The 19,472-nt window shown below is 41.2% G+C and overlaps 4 non-coding genes across 4 annotated transcripts; all 4 read right to left on the bottom strand.

Annotated features, from left to right (window-relative positions):
* Positions 1 to 535: 535 nt before the first annotated feature.
* LOC121844425 lies at positions 536 to 699 on the bottom strand. Its single transcript, XR_006081983.1, has one exon. It is a non-coding gene; the product is annotated as a U1 spliceosomal RNA (small nuclear RNA).
* A 5,713-nt stretch (positions 700 to 6,412) lies between these two features.
* On the bottom strand, positions 6,413 to 6,574 carry LOC121844427. The gene has a single exon (XR_006081985.1). It is a non-coding gene; the product is annotated as a U1 spliceosomal RNA (small nuclear RNA).
* A 4,815-nt stretch (positions 6,575 to 11,389) lies between these two features.
* Positions 11,390 to 11,553, bottom strand: LOC121844424. Its single transcript, XR_006081982.1, has one exon. It is a non-coding gene; the product is annotated as a U1 spliceosomal RNA (small nuclear RNA).
* A 3,026-nt stretch (positions 11,554 to 14,579) lies between these two features.
* LOC121844423 lies at positions 14,580 to 14,743 on the bottom strand. Its single transcript, XR_006081981.1, has one exon. It is a non-coding gene; the product is annotated as a U1 spliceosomal RNA (small nuclear RNA).
* Positions 14,744 to 19,472: the final 4,729 nt, after the last annotated feature.

Here is a 19,472-nt window from a genome sequence, read left to right as displayed (position 1 = left end):
TGGTTGAGCAGGGAAATGTCTGTGGCATGGTAATGGTTGACCAGGGAAATGTCTGTTGTCATGGTAATGGTTGACCAGGGAAATGTCTGTGGAATGGTTGAGGGACATGACAGGGAAATGTCTGTGGCATGGTAATGGTTGACCAGGGAAATGTCTGTTGTCATGGTAATAGTTGACTGTGGTCTTAAATTACAAACTGTCCTAAAAATGATTTAATAATCTAGAAAATAAAATACCTCAATCCAGATTACGTCATGAGGGCACAAAATGATCCATTCACAAGTAGGCCTTTTCCTTGACATTATCAGGACATGACAGGCATAATCACCAGTGCTACAATAACATATCACACACATCCGGGTTATTAGAAGACAATTTGTATCTCTGAGGCCTTAACGAGTTTTAATTATTAATTAATCAATCATCTGATAAGAACATGTAATCTAATCTCCTCAACAAGAAACTCAATTGAACTCTGAGTTGAAGCACATGTAGAATTAAATCTGTTAGTATATATTTTTTAAAACATCAAGATCAGGGGAGAGCGCGAACGCAGTCCCCCACTACCAGAAATTATGCAATCGAGATTTCCACATTTGAGAAATTCGCAGGGGTCAGCACAGCCGGAGTGCAATGGCTGAGCCTCGCCCTGGGTGAACCGCCTTCTTGATCACGGTGTCTCCCTTGCCAGGTAAGTATGAGTTGTACACGTTGGTAGAGGAGCACTCCTTCCAGGACAAAGATGTTTGACTCACGGTTATCACTTCTACTACTGATAATACCACATCATATTGAAGAGGGTTTAATGTCGTTTACGAATACAGTTGCGGACAAGGCAAAGAAAAAGCAATACATTTTGTTTTACTATATTATATCACGGACCGACTATTTTCCCATCAAGCAACACGGTAGAAATTTTATAATAATTGCATTTTTTGTCTAAATGTCCGTCTGGTTACACACAAGTAGGCGATGTACCAAAATGCTGAAATCACATTCGTGCACACAGCCAACCGAAAGACACCACTTATTTCTGGTGTTTTGTAGCGTTCCAGACGTTGTAGGAATAGTTTCATCACGCTTGTTTTCTGCTCTCAGTAAAATATGATTCCACCATCGACCACAGGGTGGCATACGACCAACAGATATGGAGGAGAAACAGTAGCCTACTAGTTCATCAACAAGACACAGTAGTAGCTACTCGGGGTGTGCTGACATGGCCATACTCGTATTTGTAATTGAATCTGTAAATGTACAGTTGATAGTCAGGTAGGATGATACTCGTGATCGGGGAAAAACCCGAATCATTTTAACATGTCTAAATAGATGTTGGCAAAATACCTTCCTACATGTTCTCAAAGCGGGTTGTAATGTCAAAGTGGGTTGTAATGTCAGTGGGTTGTAATGTCAAAGTGGGTTGTAATGTCAGTGGGTTGTAATGTCAAAGTGGGTTGTAATGCCAAAGTGGGTTGTAATGTCAAAGTGGGTTGTAATGTCAGTGGGTTGTAATGTCAGTGGGTTGTAATGGCAAAGTGGGTTGTAATGTCAGTGGGTTGTAATGTCAGTGGGTTGTAATGTCAAAGTGGTTGGTAATGTGAAAGTGGGTTGTAATGTCAAAGTGGGTTGTAATGTGAAAGTGGTTTGTAATGTCAGTGGGTTGTAATGTCAAAGTGGATTGTAATGCCAAAGTGGGTTGTAATGTCAAAGTGGGTTGTAATGTCAGTGGGTTGTAATGTCAGTGGGTTGTAATGTCAGTTGGTTGTAATATCATCAAAGTGGGTTGTAATGTCAGTGGGTTGTAATTTCATCAAAGTGGATTGTAATGTCAATGTGGGTTGTAATGTCAGTGGGTTGTAATATCATCAAAGTGGGTTGTAATGTCAGTGGGTTGTAATGTCAGTGGGTTGTAATGTCAAAGTGGGTTGTAATGTCAAACTAGGCTATAATGTCAACGTGGGTTGTAATGTAAAACTAGGTTATAATGTCAATGTGGGTTGTAATGTTAAACTAGGTTATAATGTCAACATGGGTTGTAATGTCAAACTAGGTTATAATGTCAACGTGGGTTGTAACGTCAATGTGGGTTGTAATGTCAGGGGGTTGTAATATCATCAAAGTGGGTTGTAATGTCAGGGGGTTTAATATCATCAAAGTGGGTTGTCATGTCAGTGGTTTGTAATGCCAGTGGGTTGTAATGTCAGTGGGTTGTAATATCATCAAAGTGGGTTGTAATGTCAGGGGTTTAATATCATCAAAGTGGGTTGTAATGTCAAAGTGGGTTGTAATGTCAGGGGGTTTAATATCATCAAAGTGGGTTGTAATGTCAAAGTGGGTTGTAATGTCAGTGGGTTGTAATGTCAGTGGGTTGTAATGTCAGTGGGTTGTATTGTCAGTGGGTTGTAATGCCAAAGTGGGTTGTAATGTCAGTGGGTTGGAATGTCAGTGGGTTGTGATGTCAAAGTGGGTTGTAATGTCAGTGGGTTGTAATTTCAGTGGGTTGTAATGGTAAAGTGGGTTGTAATGTCAGTGAGTTGTAATGTCAAAGTGGGTTGTAATGTAAGTGGGTTGTAATGTCAGTGGGTTGTAATGTCAAAGTGGGTTGTAATGTCAAAGTGGGTTGGAATGTCAGTGGGTTGGAATGTCAGTGGGTTGTATTATCATCAAAGTGGGTTGTAATGTCAGTGGGTTGTAATATCATCAAAGTGGGTTGTAATGTCAGTGGGTTGTAATGTCAAAGTGGGCTGTAATGTCAAAGTGGGCTGTAATGTAAGTGGGTTGTAATGTCAGTGGGTTGTAATGTCAGTGGGTTGTAATGTCAAAGTGGGTTGTAATGTCAAAGTGGGTTGTAATGTCAGTGGGTTGTAATGTCAGTGGGTTGTAATGTCAGTGGGTTGTAATGTCAAAGTGGGTTGTAATGTCAGTGGGTTGTAATGTCACAGTGGGTTGTAATGTCAGTGGTTTGTAATGTTAGTGGGTTGTAATTTCAGTGGGTTGTAATGTCAAAGTGGGTTGTAATGTCAGTGGGTTGTAATGTCAGTGGGTTGTAATGTCAGTGGGTTGTAATGTCAGTGGGTTGTAATGTCAAAGTGGGTTGTAATGTCAAAGTGGTTGGAATGTCAGTGGGTTGGAATGTCAGTGGGTTTAAATGTCAGTGGGTTTAATGTCAGTGGGTTGTAATGTCAAAGTGGGTTGTAATGTCAGTGGGTTGTAATGTCAGTGGGTTGTAATGTCAGTGGGTTGTAATGTCAAAGTGGGTTGTAATGTCAGTGGGTTGTAATGTCAGTGGGTTGTAATGTCATCAAAGTGGGTTGTAATGTCAGTGGGTTGTAATGTCAGTGGGTTGTAATATCAACAAAGTGGGTTGTAATGTCAGTGGGTTGTAATGTCAAAGTGGGTTGTAATGTCAGTGGGTTGTAATGTCAAAGTGGGTTGTAATGTCAAAGTGGGTTGTAATGTCAAAGTGGGTTGTAATGTCAGTGGGTTGTAATGTCAGTGGGTTGTAATGTCAAAGTGGGTTGTAATGTCAGTGGGTTGTAATGTCAGTGGGTTGTAATGTCAAAGTGGTTGTAATGTCAAAGTGGGTTGTAATGTCAAAGTGGGTTGTAATGTGAAAGTGGTTTGTAATGTCAGTGGGTTGTAATGTCAAAGTGGGTTGTAATGTCAAAGTGGGTTGTAATGTCAAAGTGGGTTGTAATGTCAGTGGGTTGTAATATCATCAAAGTGGGTTGTAATGTCAGTGGGTTGTAATGTCAGTGGGTTGTAATGTCAAAGTGGGTTGTAATGTCAAACTGGCTATAATGTCAACGTGGGTTGTAATGTCAAACTAGGGGTTATAATGTCAATGTGGGTTGTAATGTCAACTAGGGTTATAATGTCAACATGGGTTGTAATGTCAAACTGGGTTGTAATGTCAACGTGGGTTGTAATGTCAGTGGGTTGGAATGTCAGTGGGTTGTATTATCATCAAAGTGGGTTGTAACGTCAGTGGGTTGTAATATCATCAAAGTGGGTTGTAATGTCAGTGGGTTGTAATGCCAGTGGGTTGTAATGTCAGTGGGTTGTAATATCATCAAAGTGGGTTGTAATGTCAGTGGGTTGTAATGTCAGTGGGTTGTAATATCATCAAAGTGGGTTGTAATGTCAGGGGGTTGTAATGTCATTCAAAGTGGGTTGTAATGTCAAAGTGGGTTGTAATGTCAGTGGGTTGTAATGTCAGTGGGTTGTAATGTCAGTGGGTTGTATTGTCAGTGGGTTGTAATGTCAAAGTGGGTTGTAATGTCAGTGGGTTGGAATGTCAGTGGGTTGTAATGTCAAAGTGGGTTGTAATGTCAGTGGGTTGTAATGTCAGTGGGTTGTAATGTCAGTGGGTTGTAATGTCAAAGTGGGTTGTAATGTCAGTGGGTTGTAATGTCAGTGGGTTGTAATGTCAAAGTGGGTTGTAATGTCAGTGGGTTGTAATGTCAAAGTGGGTTGTAATGTCAAAGTGGGTTGGAATGTCAGTGGTTGTAATGTCAGTGGGTTGTATTATCATCAAAGTGGGTTGTAATGTCAGTGGGTTGTAATATCATCAAAGTGGGTTGTAATGTCAGTGGGTTGTAATGTCAAAGTGGGCTGTAATGTCAAGTGGGCTGTAATGTAAGTGGGTTGTAATGTCAGTGAGTTGTAATGTCAGTGGGTTGTAATGTCAAAGTGGGTTGTAATGTCAAAGTGGGTTGTAATGTTAGTGGGTTGTAATGTCAGTGGGTTGTAATGTCAGTGGGTTGTAATATCATCAAAGTGGGTTGTAATGTCAGTGGGTTGTAATGTCAGTGGGTTGTAATGTCAAAGTGGGTTGTAATGTCAGTGGGTTGTAATGTCAGTGGGTTGTATTGTCAGTGGGTTGTAATGTCAGTGGGTTGTAATGTCAAAGTGGGTTGTAATGTCAGTGGGTTGTAATGTCAGTGGGTTGTAATGTCAGTGGGTTGTAATGTCAAAGTGGGTTGTAATGTCAGTGGGTTGTAATGTCAGTGGGTTGTATTGTCAGTGGGTTGTATTGTCAGTGGGTTGTAATGTCAGTGGGTTGTAATGTCAAAGTGGATTGTAATGCCAAAGTGGGTTGTAATGTCAGTGGGTTGTAATATCATCAAAGTGGGTTGTAATGTCAGTGGGTTGTAATGTCAGTGGGTTGTAATGTCAAAGTGGGTTGTAATGTCAGTGGGTTGTAATGTCAGTGGGCTGTAATATCATCAAAGTGGGTTGTAATGTCAGTGGGTTGTAATGTCAAAGTGGGTTGTAATGTCAGTGGGTTGTAATGTCAGTGGGTTGTAATGTCATGGGTTGTAATGTCAGTGGGTTGTAATGTCAAAGTGGGTTGTAATGTCAAAATGTCAAAGTGGGTTGTAATGTCAGTGGGTTGTAATGTCAGTGGGTTGTATTATCATCAAAGTGGGTTGTAATGTCAGTGGGTTGTAATGTCAGTGGGTTGTAATATCATCAAAGTGGGTTGTAATGTCATCAAAGTGGGTTGTAATGTCAGTGGGTTGTAATGTCAGTGGGTTGTATTGTCAGTGGGTTGTAATGTCAGTGGGTTGTAATTACAAAGTGGATTGTAATGTGAAAGTGGGTTGTAATGTCAGTGGGTTGTAATGATAGCGTTCAGTGTGTCAAATCGGAGGGCCTGTTGTCCGGACCTCTGGCAGTTTCTATGGGGGTGCCACAGGGTTCAATCCTCGGGCCGACTCTCTTCTCTGTAATACATCAAGGATGTTGATCTTGCTGCTGGTGATTCTCTGGTACACCTCTACGCAGATGACACCATTTTGTATACTTCTGGCCCCTCTTTGGACACTGTGTTAACTTTTTGTTTTCTTTTGTTCTACTGTATTATTGACTGTATGTTTTGTTTATTCCATGTGTAACTCTGTGTTGTTGTATGTGTCGAACTGCTTTGCTTTATCTTGGCCAGGTCTCAGTTGTAAATGAGAACTTGTTCTCAACTAGCCTACCTGGTTAAATAAAGGTCAAATAAAAAACGAAATACATTAGCCGAGTTACACATTTTAAAACTATGTCGATCGTTATGTTACAATGAGCAGTAATATTTTGTTTATTGTGGGTTTAAATGACAAACTGTCCTATAAATGACTTAATTATCTAGCAAATAAAAGACCTCAATCCAGATTTACGTCTGAGGACGCAAAAAGTAGGCCTTTTACTTGACATTATCAGGACATGAAAGACATAATCACCAGTGCTAACAAAAACAGATTGGGGTGATCAGAAGACAAAATGTATCTCTGAGACGTTAGTTTGTCTTTTAAATAGACACTATATTTTATATCCATTCATCTGACATGGGAAAAAATGGTAATGTCACTAAATCTCATCAGAATTCCCGATAATATCTGTTCCTTGTTTATTTTTACATCAAGATCAGGGAGAGCGCGAACGCAGTCCCCACTACCAGAAATTATGCAATCGAGATTTCCACATTTGAGAAATTCGCAGGGGTCAGCACAGCCGGAGTGCAATGGCTGAGCCTCGCCCTGGGTGAACCGCCTTCTTGATCACGGTGTCTCCCTTGCCAGGTAAGTATGAGTTGTACACGTTGGTAGAGGAGCACTCCTTCCAGGACAAAGGTGTTTGACTCACGGTTACCACTTCTACTACTGATAATACCACATCATATTGAAGAGGGTTTAATGTCGTTTACGAATACAGTTGCGGACAAGGCGAAGGAAAAGCGATACATTTTGTTTTACTATATTATATCACGGACCGACTATATTCCCATCATGCAACAGGGTAGAAATTTTATAATAATTGAATTTGTTGTCTAAATGTCCGTCTGGTTACACACAAGTAGGTGATGTACCAAAATGCTGAAATCACATTCGTGCACACAGCCAACCGAAAGACACCACTTATTTCTGGTGTTTTGTAGCGTTGTAGGAATAGTTTCATCACACTTGTTTTCTGCTCTCAGTAAAATATGATTCCACCATCGACCACAGGGTGGCATACGACCCACAGATACGGAGGAGAAACAGTAGCCTACTACTTCATCATCAAGAAGACACAGTAGTAGCTACTCGGGGTGTGCTGACATGGCCATACTCGTATTTGTAATTGAATCTGTAAATGTACAGTTGATAGTCAGGTAGGATGATACTCGTGATCGGGAAAACCCGAATCATTTTAACATGTCTAAATAGATGTTGGCAAAATACCTTCCTACATGTTCTCAAAGCGGGTTGTAATGTCAAAGTGGGTTGTAATGTCAGTGGGTTGTAATGTCAAAGTGGGTTGTAATGTCAGTGGGTTGTAATGTCAAAGTGGGTTGTAATGTCAAAGTGGGTTGTAATGTCAAAGTGGGTTGTAATGTCAGTGGGTTGTAATGTCAAAGTGGGTTGTAATGTCAAAGTGGGTTGTAATGTCAGTGGGTTGTAATGTCAAAGTGGTTGGTAATGTGAAAGTGGTTGTAATGTGAAAGTGGGTTGTAATGTGAAAGTGGGTTGTAATGTGAAAGTGGTTTGTAATGTCAGTGGGTTGTAATGTCAAAGTGGATTGTAATGCCAAAGTGGGTTGTAATGCCAAAGTGGGTTGTAATGTCAGTGGGTTGTAATGTCAGTGGGTTGTAATATCATCAAAGTGGGTTGTAATGTCAAAGTGGGTTGTAATGTCAGTGGGTTGTAATTTCATCAAAGTGGATTGTAATGTCAATGTGGGTTGTAATGTCAGTGGGTTGTAATATCATCAAAGTGGGTTGTAATGTCAGTGGGTTGTAATGTCAGTGGGTTGTAATGTCAAAGTGGGTTGTAATGTCAAACTCAGGCTTGTAATGTCAAAGTGGGTTGTAATGTCAAACTAGGTTATAATGTCAATGTGGGTTGTAATGTTAAACTAGGTTATAATGTCAACATGGGTTGTAATGTCAAACTAGGTTATAATGTCAACGTGGGTTGTAACGTCAATGTGGGTTGTAATGTCAGGGGGTTGTAATATCATCAAAGTGGGTTGTAATGTCAGGGGGTTTAATATCATCAAAGTGGGTTGTCATGTCAGTGGTTTGTAATGCCAGTGGGTTGTAATGTCAGTGGGTTGTAATATCATCAAAGTGGGTTGTAATGTCAGTGGGTTTTAATGTCAGTGGGTTGTAATATCATCAAAGTGGGTTGTATTGTCAGGGGGTTTAATATCATCAAAGTGGGTTGTAATGTCAAAGTGGGTTGTAATGTCAGGGGGTTTAATATCATCAAAGTGGGTTGTAATGTCAAAGTGGGTTGTAATGTCAGTGGGTTGTAATGTCAGTGGGTTGTATTGTCAGTGGGTTGTAATGTCAAAGTGGGTTGTAATGTCAGTGGGTTGTAATGTCAGTGGGTTGTGATGTCAAAGTGGGTTGTAATGTCAGTGGGTTGTAATTTCAGTGGGTTGTAATGTCAGTGGGTTGTAATGGTAAAGTGGGTTGTAATGTCAGTGGGTTGTAATGTCAAAGTGGGTTGTAATGTGGGGTTGTAATGTCAGTGGGTTGTAATGTCAAAGTGGGTTGTAATGTCAAAGGGTTGGAATGTCAGTGGGTTGTAGTGGGTTGTATTATCATCAAAGTGGGTTGTAATGTCAGTGGGTTGTAATATCATCAAAGTGGGTTGTAATGTCAGTGGGTTGTAATGTCAAAGTGGGCTGTAATGTCAAAGTGGGCTGTAATGTAAGTGGGTTGTAATGTCAGTGGGTTGTAATGTCAAAGTGGGTTGTAATGTAATGGTTGTAATGTGGGGTTGTAATGTCAGTGGGTTGTAATGTCAGTGGGTTGTAATGTCAAAGTGGGTTGTAATGTCAGTGGGTTGTAATGTCAGTGGGTTGTAATGTCAGTGGGTTGTAATGTCAGTGGGTTGTAATGTCAGTGGGTTGTAATGTCAGTGGGTTGTAATGTCAGTGGGTTGTAATGTCAAAGTGGGTTGTAATGTCAGTGGGTTGTAATGTCAGTGGGTTGTAATGTCAAAGTGGGTTGTAATGTCAGTGGGTTGTAATGTCAGTGGGTTTAAATTCAGTGGGTTGTAATGTCAGTGGGTTGTAATGTCAGTGGGTTGTAATGTGGGTCAGTGGGGTTGTAATGTCAGTGGGTTGTAATGTCAGTGGGTTGTAATGTCAGTGGGTTGTAATGTCAGTGGGTTGTAATATCATCAAAGTGGGTTGTAATGTCAGTGGGTTGTAATGTCAGTGGGTTGTAATGTCAGTGGGTTGTAATGTCAGTGGGTTGTAATGTCAAAGTGGGTTGTAATGTCAGTGGGTTGTAATGTCAGTGGGTTGTAATGTCAGTGGGTTGTAATGTCAGTGGGTTGTAATGTCAGTGGGTTGTAATGTCAGTGGGTTGTAATGTCAGTGGGTTGTAATGTCAAAGTGGGTTGTAATGTCAAAGTGGGTTGTAATGTCAGTGGGTTGTAATGTCATCAAAGTGGGTTGTAATGTCAGTGGGTTGTAATGTCAGTGGGTTGTAATGTCAAAGTGGGTTGTAATGTCAGTGGGTTGTAATGTCAGTGGGTTGTAATGTTGTAATGTCAAAGTGGTATTGTTGTAATGTCAGTGGGTTGTAATGTCAGTGGGTTGTAATGTCAAAGTGGGTTGTAATGTCAGTGGGTTGTAATGTCAGTGGGTTGTAATGTCAGTGGGTTGTAATGTGGGTTGTAATGTCAGTGGGTTGTAATGTCAGTGGGTTGTAATGTCAGTGGGTTGTAATGTCAGTGGGTTGTAATGTCAGTGGGTTGTAATGTCAAAGTGGGTTGTAATGTCAGTGGGTTGTAATGTCAGTGGGTTGTAATGTCAAAGTGGGTTGTAATGTCAGTGGGTTGTAATGTCAGTGGGTTGTAATGTCAAAGTGGGTTGTAATGTCAGTGGGTTGTAATGTCAAAGTGGGTTGTAATGTCAGTGGGTTGTAATGTCAGTGGGTTGTAATGTCAAAGTGGGTTGTAATGTCAGTGGGTTGTAATGTCAGTGGGTTGTAATGTCAGTGGGTTGTAATATCATCAAAGTGGGTTGTAATGTCAGTGGGTTGTAATGTCAGTGGGTTGTAATGTCAAAGTGGGTTGTAATGCCAAAGTGGGTTGTAATGTCAGTGGGTTGTAATATCATCAAAGTGGGTTGTAATGTCAGTGGGTTGTAATGTCAGTGGGTTGTAATGTCAAAGTGGGTTGTAATGTCAGTGGGTTGTAATGTCAGTGGGTTGTAATGTCAGTGGGTTGTATTATCATCAAAGTGGGTTGTAATGTCAGTGGGTTGTAATGTCAAAGTGGGTTGTAATGTCAGTGGGTTGTAATGTCAGTGGGTTGTAATGTCAAAGTGGATTGTAATGTCAAAGTGGGTTGTAATGTCAGTGGGTTGTAATATCATCAAAGTGGGTTGTAATGTCAGTGGGTTGTAATGTCAGTGTGTTGTAATATCATCAAAGTGGGTTGTAATGTCAGTGGGTTGTAATGTCAGTGGGTTGTAATGTCAGTGGGTTGTAATGTCAGTTGGTTGTAATGTCAAAGTGGTTTGTAATGTGAAAGTGGGTTGTAATGTCAAAGTGGGTTGTAATGTGAAAGTGGGTTGTAATGTCAGTGGGTTGTAATGTCAGTGGGTTGTAATGATAGTGTTCAGTGTGTCAAATCGGAGGGCCTGTTGTCCGGACCTCTGGCAGTTTCTATGGGGGTGCCACAGGGTTCAATCCTCGGGCCGACTCTCTTCTCTGGAATACATCAAGGATGTTGATCTTGCTGCTGGTGATTCTCTGGTACACCTCTACTCAGACGACACCATTCTGTATACTTCTGGCCCCTCTTTGGACACTGTGTTAACTTTTTGTTTTCTTTTGTTCCACTGTATTATTGACTGTATGTTTTGTTTATTCCATGTGTAACTCTGTGTTGTTGTATGTGTCGAACTGCTTTGCTTTATCTTGGCCAGGTCTCAGTTGTAAATGAGAACTTGTTCTCAACTAGCCTACCTGGTTAAATAAAGGTCAAATAAAAAACGAAATACATTAGCCGAGTTACACATTTTAAAACTATGTCGATCGTTATGTTACAATGAGCAGTAATATTTTGTTTATTGTGGGTTTAAATGACAAACTGTCCTATAAATGACTTAATTATCTAGCAAATAAAAGACCTCAATCCAGATTTACGTCTGAGGACGCAAAAAAAGTAGGCCTTTTACTTGACATTATCAGGACATGAAAGACATAATCACCAGTGCTAACAAAAACAGATTGGGGTAATCAGAAGACAAAATGTATCTCTGAGACGTTAGTTTGTCTTTTAAATAGACACTATATTTTATATCCATTCATCTGACATGGGAAAAAAATGGTAATGTCACTAAATCTCATCAGAATTCCCGATAATATCTGTTCCTTGTTTATTATTTACATCAAGATCAGGGGAGAGCGCGAACGCAGTCCCCCACTACCAGAAATTATGCAATCGAGATTTCCACATTTGAGAAATTCGCAGGGGTCAGCACAGCCGGAGTGCAATGGCTGAGCCTCGCCCTGGGTGAACCGCCTTCTTGATCACGGTGTCTCCCTTGCCAGGTAAGTATGAGTTGTACACGTTGGTAGAGGAGCACTCCTTCCAGGACAAAGGTGTTTGACTCACGGTTATCACTTCTACTACTGATAATACCACATCATATTGAAGAGGGTTTAATGTCGTTTACGAATACAGTTGCGGACAAGGCGAAGGAAAAGCGATACATTTTGTTTTACTATATTATATCACGGACCGACTATATTCCCATCATGCAACAGGGTAGAAATTTTATAATAATTGAATTTGTTGTCTAAATGTCCGTCTGGTTACACACAAGTAGGTGATGTACCAAAATGCTGAAATCACATTCGTGCACACAGCCAACCGAAAGACACCACTTATTTCTGGTGTTTTGTAGCGTTCCAGACGTTGTAGGAATAGTTTCATCACGCTTGTTTTCTGCTCTCAGTAAAATATGATTCCACCATCGACCACAGGGTGGCATACGACCAACAGATATGGAGGAGAAACAGTAGCCTACTAGTTCATCAACAAGACACAGTAGTAGCTACTCGGGGTGTGCTGACATGGCCATACTCGTATTTGTAATTGAATCTGTAAATGTACAGTTGATAGTCAGGTAGGATGATACTCGTGATCGGGAAAAACCCGAATCATTTTAACATGTCTAAATAGATGTTGGCAAAATACCTTCCTACATGTTCTCAAAGCGGGTTGTAATGTCAAAGTGGGTTGTAATGTCAAAGTGGGTTGTAATGTCAAATGTCAAAGTGGGTTGTAATGTCAAAGTGGGTTGTAATGTCAAAGTGGGTTGTAATGTCAGTGGGTTGTAATGTCAAAGTGGGTTGTAATGTAATGTCAGTGGGTTGTAATGTCAGTGGGTTGTAATGTCAGTGGGTTGTAATGTCAAAAGTGGGTTGTAATGTCAGTGGGTTGTAATGTCAGTGGGTTGTAATATCATCAAAGTGGGTTGTAATGTCAGTGGGTTGTAATGTCAGTGGGTTGTAATGTCAGTGGGTTGTAATGTCAAAGTGGTTTGTAATGTGAAAGTGGGTTGTAATGTCAGTGGGTTGTAATTACAAAGCGGGTTGTAATGTGAAAGTGGGTTGTAATGTCAGTGGGTTGGAATGTCAGTGGGTTGTATTATCATCAAAGTGGGTTGTAACGTCAGTGGGTTGTAATATCATCAAAGTGGGTTGTAATGTCAGTGGGTTGTAATGTCAAAGTGGGTTGTAATGTGTAATGTCAAAGTGGGTTGTAATGTAAGTGGGCTGTAATGTCAAGTGGGTTGTAATGTCAGTGGGTTGTAATGTCAGTGGGTTGTAATGTCAGTGGGTTGTAATGTCAAAGTGGGTTGTAATGTCAGTGGGTTGTAATGTCAGTGGGTTGTAATGTCAGTGGGTTGTAATATCATCAAAGTGGGTTGTAATGTCAGTGGGTTGTAATGTCAGTGGGTTGTAATGTCAAAGGGTTGTAATGTCAGTGGGTTGTAATGTCAGTGGGTTGTAATGTCAGTGGGTTGTAATGTCAGTGGGTTGTAATGTCAGTGGGTTGTAATGTCAGTGGGTTGTAATGTCAGTGGGTTGTAATGTCAGTGGGTTGTAATGTCAAAGTGGGTTGTAATGTCAGTGGGTTGTAATGTCAGTGGGTTGTAATGTCAGTGGGTTGTATTGTCAGTGGGTTGTATTGTCAGTGGGTTGTAATGTCAGTGGGTTGTAATGTCAAAGTGGATTGTAATGCCAAAGTGGGTTGTAATGTCAGTGGGTTGTAATATCATCAAAGTGGGTTGTAATGTCAGTGGGTTGTAATGTCAGTGGGTTGTAATGTCAAAGTGGGTTGTAATGTCAGTGGGTTGTAATGTCAGTGGGTTGTAATATCATCAAAGTGGGTTGTAATGTCAGTGGGTTGTAATGTCAAAGTGGGTTGTAATGTCAGTGGGTTGTAATGTCAGTGGGTTGTATTGTCAGTGGGTTGTATTGTCAGTGGGTTGTAATGTCAAAGTGGGCTGTAATGTCAAAGTGGGTTGTAATGTCAGTGGGTTGTAATATCATCAAAGTGGGTTGTAATGTCAGTGGGTTGTAATGTCAGTGTGTTGTAATATCATCAAAGTGGGTTGTAATGTCAGTGGGTTGTAATGTCAGTGGGTTGTAATGTCAGTGGGTTGTAATGTCAGTGGTTGTAATGTCAAAGTGGTTTGTAATGTGAAAGTGGGTTGTAATGTCAGTGGGTTGTAATTACAAAGCGGGTTGTAATGTGAAAGTGGGTTGTAATGTCAGTGGGTTGTAATGATAGCGTTCAGTGTGTCAAATCGGAGGGCCTGTTGTCCGGACCTCTGGCAGTTTCTATGGGGGTGCCACAGGGTTCAATCCTCGGGCCGACTCTCTTCTCTGTAATACATCAAGGATGTTGATCTTGCTGCTGGTGATTCTCTGGTACACCTCTACGCAGACGACACCATTCTGTATACTTCTGGCCCCTCTTTGGACACTGTGTTAACTTTTTGTTTTCTTTTGTTCTACTGTATTATTGACTGTATGTTTTGTTTATTCCATGTGTAACTCTGTGTTGTTGTATGTGTCGAACTGCTTTGCTTTATCTTGGCCAGGTCTCAGTTGTAAATGAGAACTTGTTCTCAACTAGCCTACCTGGTTAAATAAAGGTCAAATAAAAACGAAATACATTAGCCGAGTTACACATTTTAAAACTATGTCGATCGTTATGTTACAATGAGCAGTAATATTTTGTTTATTGTGGGTTTAAATGACAAACTGTCCTATAAATGACTTAATTATCTAGCAAATAAAAGACCTCAATCCAGATTTACGTCTGAGGACGCAAAAAAGTAGGCCTTTTACTTGACATTATCAGGACATGAAAGACATAATCACCAGTGCTAACAAAAACAGATTGGGGTGATCAGAAGACAAAATGTATCTCTGAGACGTTAGTTTGTCTTTTAAATAGACACTATATTTTATATCCATTCATCTGACATGGGAAAAAAATGGTAATGTCACTAAATCTCATCAGAATTCCCGATAATATCTATTCCTTGTTTATTTTTTACATCAAGATCAGGGGAGAGCGCGAACGCAGTCCCCCACTACCAGAAATTATGCAATCGAGATTTCCACATTTGAGAAATTCGCAGGGGTCAGCACAGCCGGAGTGCAATGGCTGAGCCTCGCCCTGGGTGAACCGCCTTCTTGATCACGGTGTCTCCCTTGCCAGGTAAGTATGAGTTGTACACGTTGGTAGAGGAGCACTCCTTCCAGGACAAAGGTGTTTGACTCACGGTTACCACTTCTACTACTGATAATACCACATCATATTGAACAAGGTTTCATGACATTTACGAATACAGTTGCGGACAAGGCGAAGGAAAAGCGATACATTTTGTTTTACTATATTACCTCACTGTCCGACTGATTTCCCATCATGCAACACGGTAGAAATTCTATATTAATTGCATTTTTTGTCTAAATGTGCGTCTGGTTACACACAAGTAGGCGCTGTACCAAAATGCTGAAATCACATTCGTGCACACAGCCAACCGAAAGACACCACTTATTTCTGGTGTTTTGTAGCGTTCCAGACGTTGTAGGAATAGTTTCATCACGCTTGTTTTCTGCTCTCAGTAAAATATGATTCCACCATCGACCACAGGGTGGCATACGACCAACAGATATGGAGGAGAAACAGTAGCCTACTACTTCATCATCAAGAAGACACAGTAGTAGCTACTCGGGGTGTGCTGACATGGCCATACTCGTATTTGTAATTTGTCACAGTAGCAGGCAGCAGAAATCCAGTTGATAGTCAGGTAGGATGATACTCGTGATCGGGGAAAAACCCAAATCATTTTAACATGTCTAAATAGATGTTGGCAAAATACCTTCCTACATGTTCTCCAAGGGGCAGAACGGTTTGTGTCAAACTTGCCACCTGGGTTGTAACCACTGTCAGTACCCTTGTAATGTCTAAATAGTGGGCAAAATTTCCTACACGTTCTCAAAGTGGGTTGTAATGTCAGTGGGTTGTAATGTCAGTGGGTTGTAATGTCAAAGTGGGTTGTAATGTCAGTGGGTTGTGTTGTCAGTGGGTTGTGATGCCAAAGTGGGTTCTAATGTCAGTGGATTGTAATATCATCAAAGTGTATTGTAATGTCAGTGGGTTGTGATGTCAGTGGGTTGTGATGTCAAAGTGGGTTGTAATGTCAGTGGGTTGTGATGTCAGTGGGTTGTAATGTCAAAGTGGGTTGTAATGTCAAAGTGGGTTGTAATGTCAGTGGATTGTAATATCATCAAAGTGGATTGTAATGTCAGTGGGTTGTAATGTCAGTGGGTTGTAATGTCAGTGGGTTGTAATGTCAAAGTGGGTTGTAATGGTAGTGGGTTGTAATGTCAAAGTGGGTTGTAATGTCAGTGGGTTGTAATATCATCAAAATGTCAGTGGGTTGTAATGTCAAAGTGGGTTGTAATGTCAGTGGGTTGTAATGTCAGTGGGTTGTAATGTCAGTGGGTTGTAATGTCAGTGGGTTGTAATGTCAGTGGGTTGTAATGTCAGTGGGTTGTAATGTCAGTGGGTTGTAATGTCAGTGGGTTGTAATGTCAGTGGGTTGTAATGTCAGTGGGTTGTAATGTCAGTGGGTTGTAATGTCAGTGGGTTGTAATGTCATGGGTTGTGGGTTGTAATGTCAGTGGGTTGTAATGTCAGTGGGTTGTAATGTTAGTGGGTTGTAATGTCAGTGGGGTTTAATGTCAGTGGGTTGTAATGTCAGTGGGTTGTATTGTCAAAGTGGGTTGTAATGTCAGTGGGTTGTAATATCATCAAAGTGGGTTGTAATGTCAGTGGGTTGTAATGTCAGTGGGTTGTAATGTCAGTGGGTTGTAATGTCAGTGGGTTGTAATGTCAAAGTGAGTTGTAATGTCAAAGTGGGTTGTATTGTCAGTGGGTTGTAATGTCAGTGGGCTGTAATGTCAGTGGGTTGTAATGTCAGTGGGTTGTAGTGGGTTGTAATGTCAGTGGGTTGTAATGTCAGTGGGTTGTAATGTCAGTGGGTTGTAATGTCAGTGGGTTGTAATGTCAGTGGGTTGTAATGTCAAAGTGGGTTGTAATGTCAGTGGGTTGTAATGTCAAAGTGGGTTGTAATGTCAGTGGGTTGTAATGTCAGTGGGTTGTAATGTCAAAGTGGGTTGTAATGTCAAAGTGGGTTGTAATGTCAGTGGGTTGTAATGTCAGTGGGTTGTAATATCATCAAAGTGGGTTGTAATGTCAGTGGGTTGTAATGTCAAAGTGGGTTGTAATGTCAGTGGGTTGTAATGTCAGTGGGTTGTATTGTCAGTGGGTTGTATTGTCAGTGGGTTGTAATGTCAGTGGGTTGTAATATCATCAAAGTGGGTTGTAATGTCAGTGGGTTGTAATGTCAGTGGGTTGTAATATCATCAAATTGGGTTGTAATGTCAGTGGGTTGTAATGTCAAAGTGGGCTGTAATGTCAAAGTGGGCTGTAATGTAAGTGGGTTGTAATGTCAGTGGGTTGTAATATCATCAAAGTGGGTTGTAATGTCAGTGGGTTGTAATGTCAGTGGGTTTGTAATGTCAAAGTGGGTTTGTAATGTCAAAGTGGGTTGTAATGTCAGTGGGTTGTAATGTCAGTGGGTTGTAATGTCAGTGGGTTGTAATGTCAGTGGGTTGTAATGTCAGTGGGTTGTAATGTCAGTGGGTTGTAATGTCAGTGGGTTGTAATGTCAGTGGGTTGTAATGTCAGTGGGTTGTAATGTCAGTGGGTTGTAATGTCAGTGGGTTGTAATGTCAGTGGGTTGTAATGTCAGTGGGTTGTAATGTCAGTGGGTTGTAATGTTAGTGGGTTGTAATGTCAGTGGGTTGTAATGTCAGTGGGTTGTAATGTCAGTGGGTTGTAATGTCAAAGTGGGTTGTAATGTCAGTGGGTTGTAATGTCATCTAAGTGGGTTGTAATGTCAGTGGGTTGTAATGTCAGTGGGTTGTAATGTCAGTGGGTTGTAATGTCAGTGGGTTGTAATGTCAAAGTGGGTTGTAATGTCAAAGTGGGTTGTAATGTCAGTGGGTTGTAATGTCAGTGGGTTGTAATGTCAGTGGGTTGTAATGTCAGTGGGTTGTAATGTCAGTGGGTTGTAATGTCAGTGGGTTGTAATGTCAGTGGGTTGTAATGTCAGTGGGTTGTAATGTCAGTGGGTTGTAATGTCAAAAGTGGGTTGTAATGTCAGTGGGTTGTAATGTCAAAGTGGGTTGTAATGTCAAGTGGGTTGTAATGTCAGTGGGTTGTAATGTCAGTGGGTTGTAATGTCAAAGTGGGTTGGAATGTCAGTGGGTTGTAATGTCAGTGGGTTGTAATATCATCAAAGTGGATTGTAATGTCAGTGGGTTGTAATGTCAGTGGGTTGTAATATCATCAAAGTGGGTTGTAATGTCAATGGGTTGTAATGTCAGTGGGTTGTAATGTCAGTGGCTTGTAATGTCAGTGGCTTGTAATGTCAGTGGCTTGTAATATCATCAAAGTGGGTTGTAATGTCAGTGGGTTGTAATGTCAGTGGGTTGTAATATCATCAAAGTGGGTTGTAATGTCAGTGGGTTGTAATGTCAGTGGGTTGTAATATCATCAAAGTGGATTGTAATGTCAGTGGGTTGTAATATCATCAAAGTGGGTTGTAATGTCAGTGGGTTGTAATGTCAGTGGTTTGTCATGTCAAAGTGGTTTGTAATGTGAAAGTGGGTTGTAATGTCAGTGGGTTGTAATGTCAGTGGGTTGTAATGTCAGTAGGTTGTAATGTCAGTGGGTTGTAATGTCAGTGGTTTTAATGATTGAGTTCAGTGTGTCAAATCGGAGGGCCTGTTGTCCGGACCTCTGGCAGTTTCTATGGGGGTGCCACAGGGTTCAATCCTCGGACCGACTCTCTTCTCTGTAATACATCAATGATGTTGATCTTGCTGCTGGTGATTCTCTGGTACACCTCTACGCAGACGACACCATTCTGTATACTTCTGGCCCCTCTTTGGACACTGTGTTAACTAACCTCCAGACGAGCTTCAATGCCATACAACTCTCCTTCCGTGGCCTCCAACTGCTCTTAAACGCAGGGAAAACTAAATGCATGCTCTTCAACTGATCTCTGCCCGTATCTGCTCTCCCGTTCAGCATCACTACTCTGGACGGCTCTGACTTAGAATACGTGGACAACTACAAATACCTAGGTGTCTGGTTAGACTGTAAACTCTCCTTCCAGACTCACATTAAGCAGCTCCAATCCAAAATTAAATCTAGAATTAGCTTCCTGTATCGCAACAAAGCATCCTTCACTCATGTTGCCAAACATACCCTCGTAAAACTGACCATCCTGCCGATCCTCAACTTCGGTGATGTCATCTATAAAATAGCTTCCAACACTCTACTCAACAAACTGGATGCAGTCTATCACAGTGCCATCCGTTTTGTCACCAAAGCCCCATACACTACCCACCATTACCACATGTACTCTCTCGTTGGTTAGCCCTCGCTTCATACTCGTCACCAAACCCACTGGCTACAGGTTATCAACAAGTCTCTGCTAGGTAAAGCCCCGCCTTATCTCAGCTCACTGGTCACCATAGCAGCACCCACTCGTAGCACGCGCTCCAGCAGGTATATCTCACTGGTCACTCCCCAAAGCCAATTCCTCCTTTGGTCATCTTTCCTTCCAATTCTCTGCTGCCAATGACTGGAACGAACTGCAAAAATCTCTGAAGTTGGAGACTCACATCTCCCTTACTAGCTTTAAGCACCAGCTGTCAGAGCAACTCACAGATCACCATACAGTGTTTATTTATTTATCTTGCTCCTTTGCACCCCAGTATCTCTACATGCACATTCATCTTCTGCACATCTACCATTCCAGTCTTTCAATTGTTATATTGTAATTACTTCCCCACCATGGCCTATTTATTGCCCTTT

The sequence above is a fragment of the Oncorhynchus tshawytscha genome, unplaced genomic scaffold (assembly GCF_018296145.1).
Source record: "Oncorhynchus tshawytscha isolate Ot180627B unplaced genomic scaffold, Otsh_v2.0 Un_contig_7119_pilon_pilon, whole genome shotgun sequence".
NCBI lineage: Eukaryota > Metazoa > Chordata > Actinopteri > Salmoniformes > Salmonidae > Oncorhynchus > Oncorhynchus tshawytscha.
This window is presented reverse-complemented; position numbering and strand designations above follow the sequence as displayed.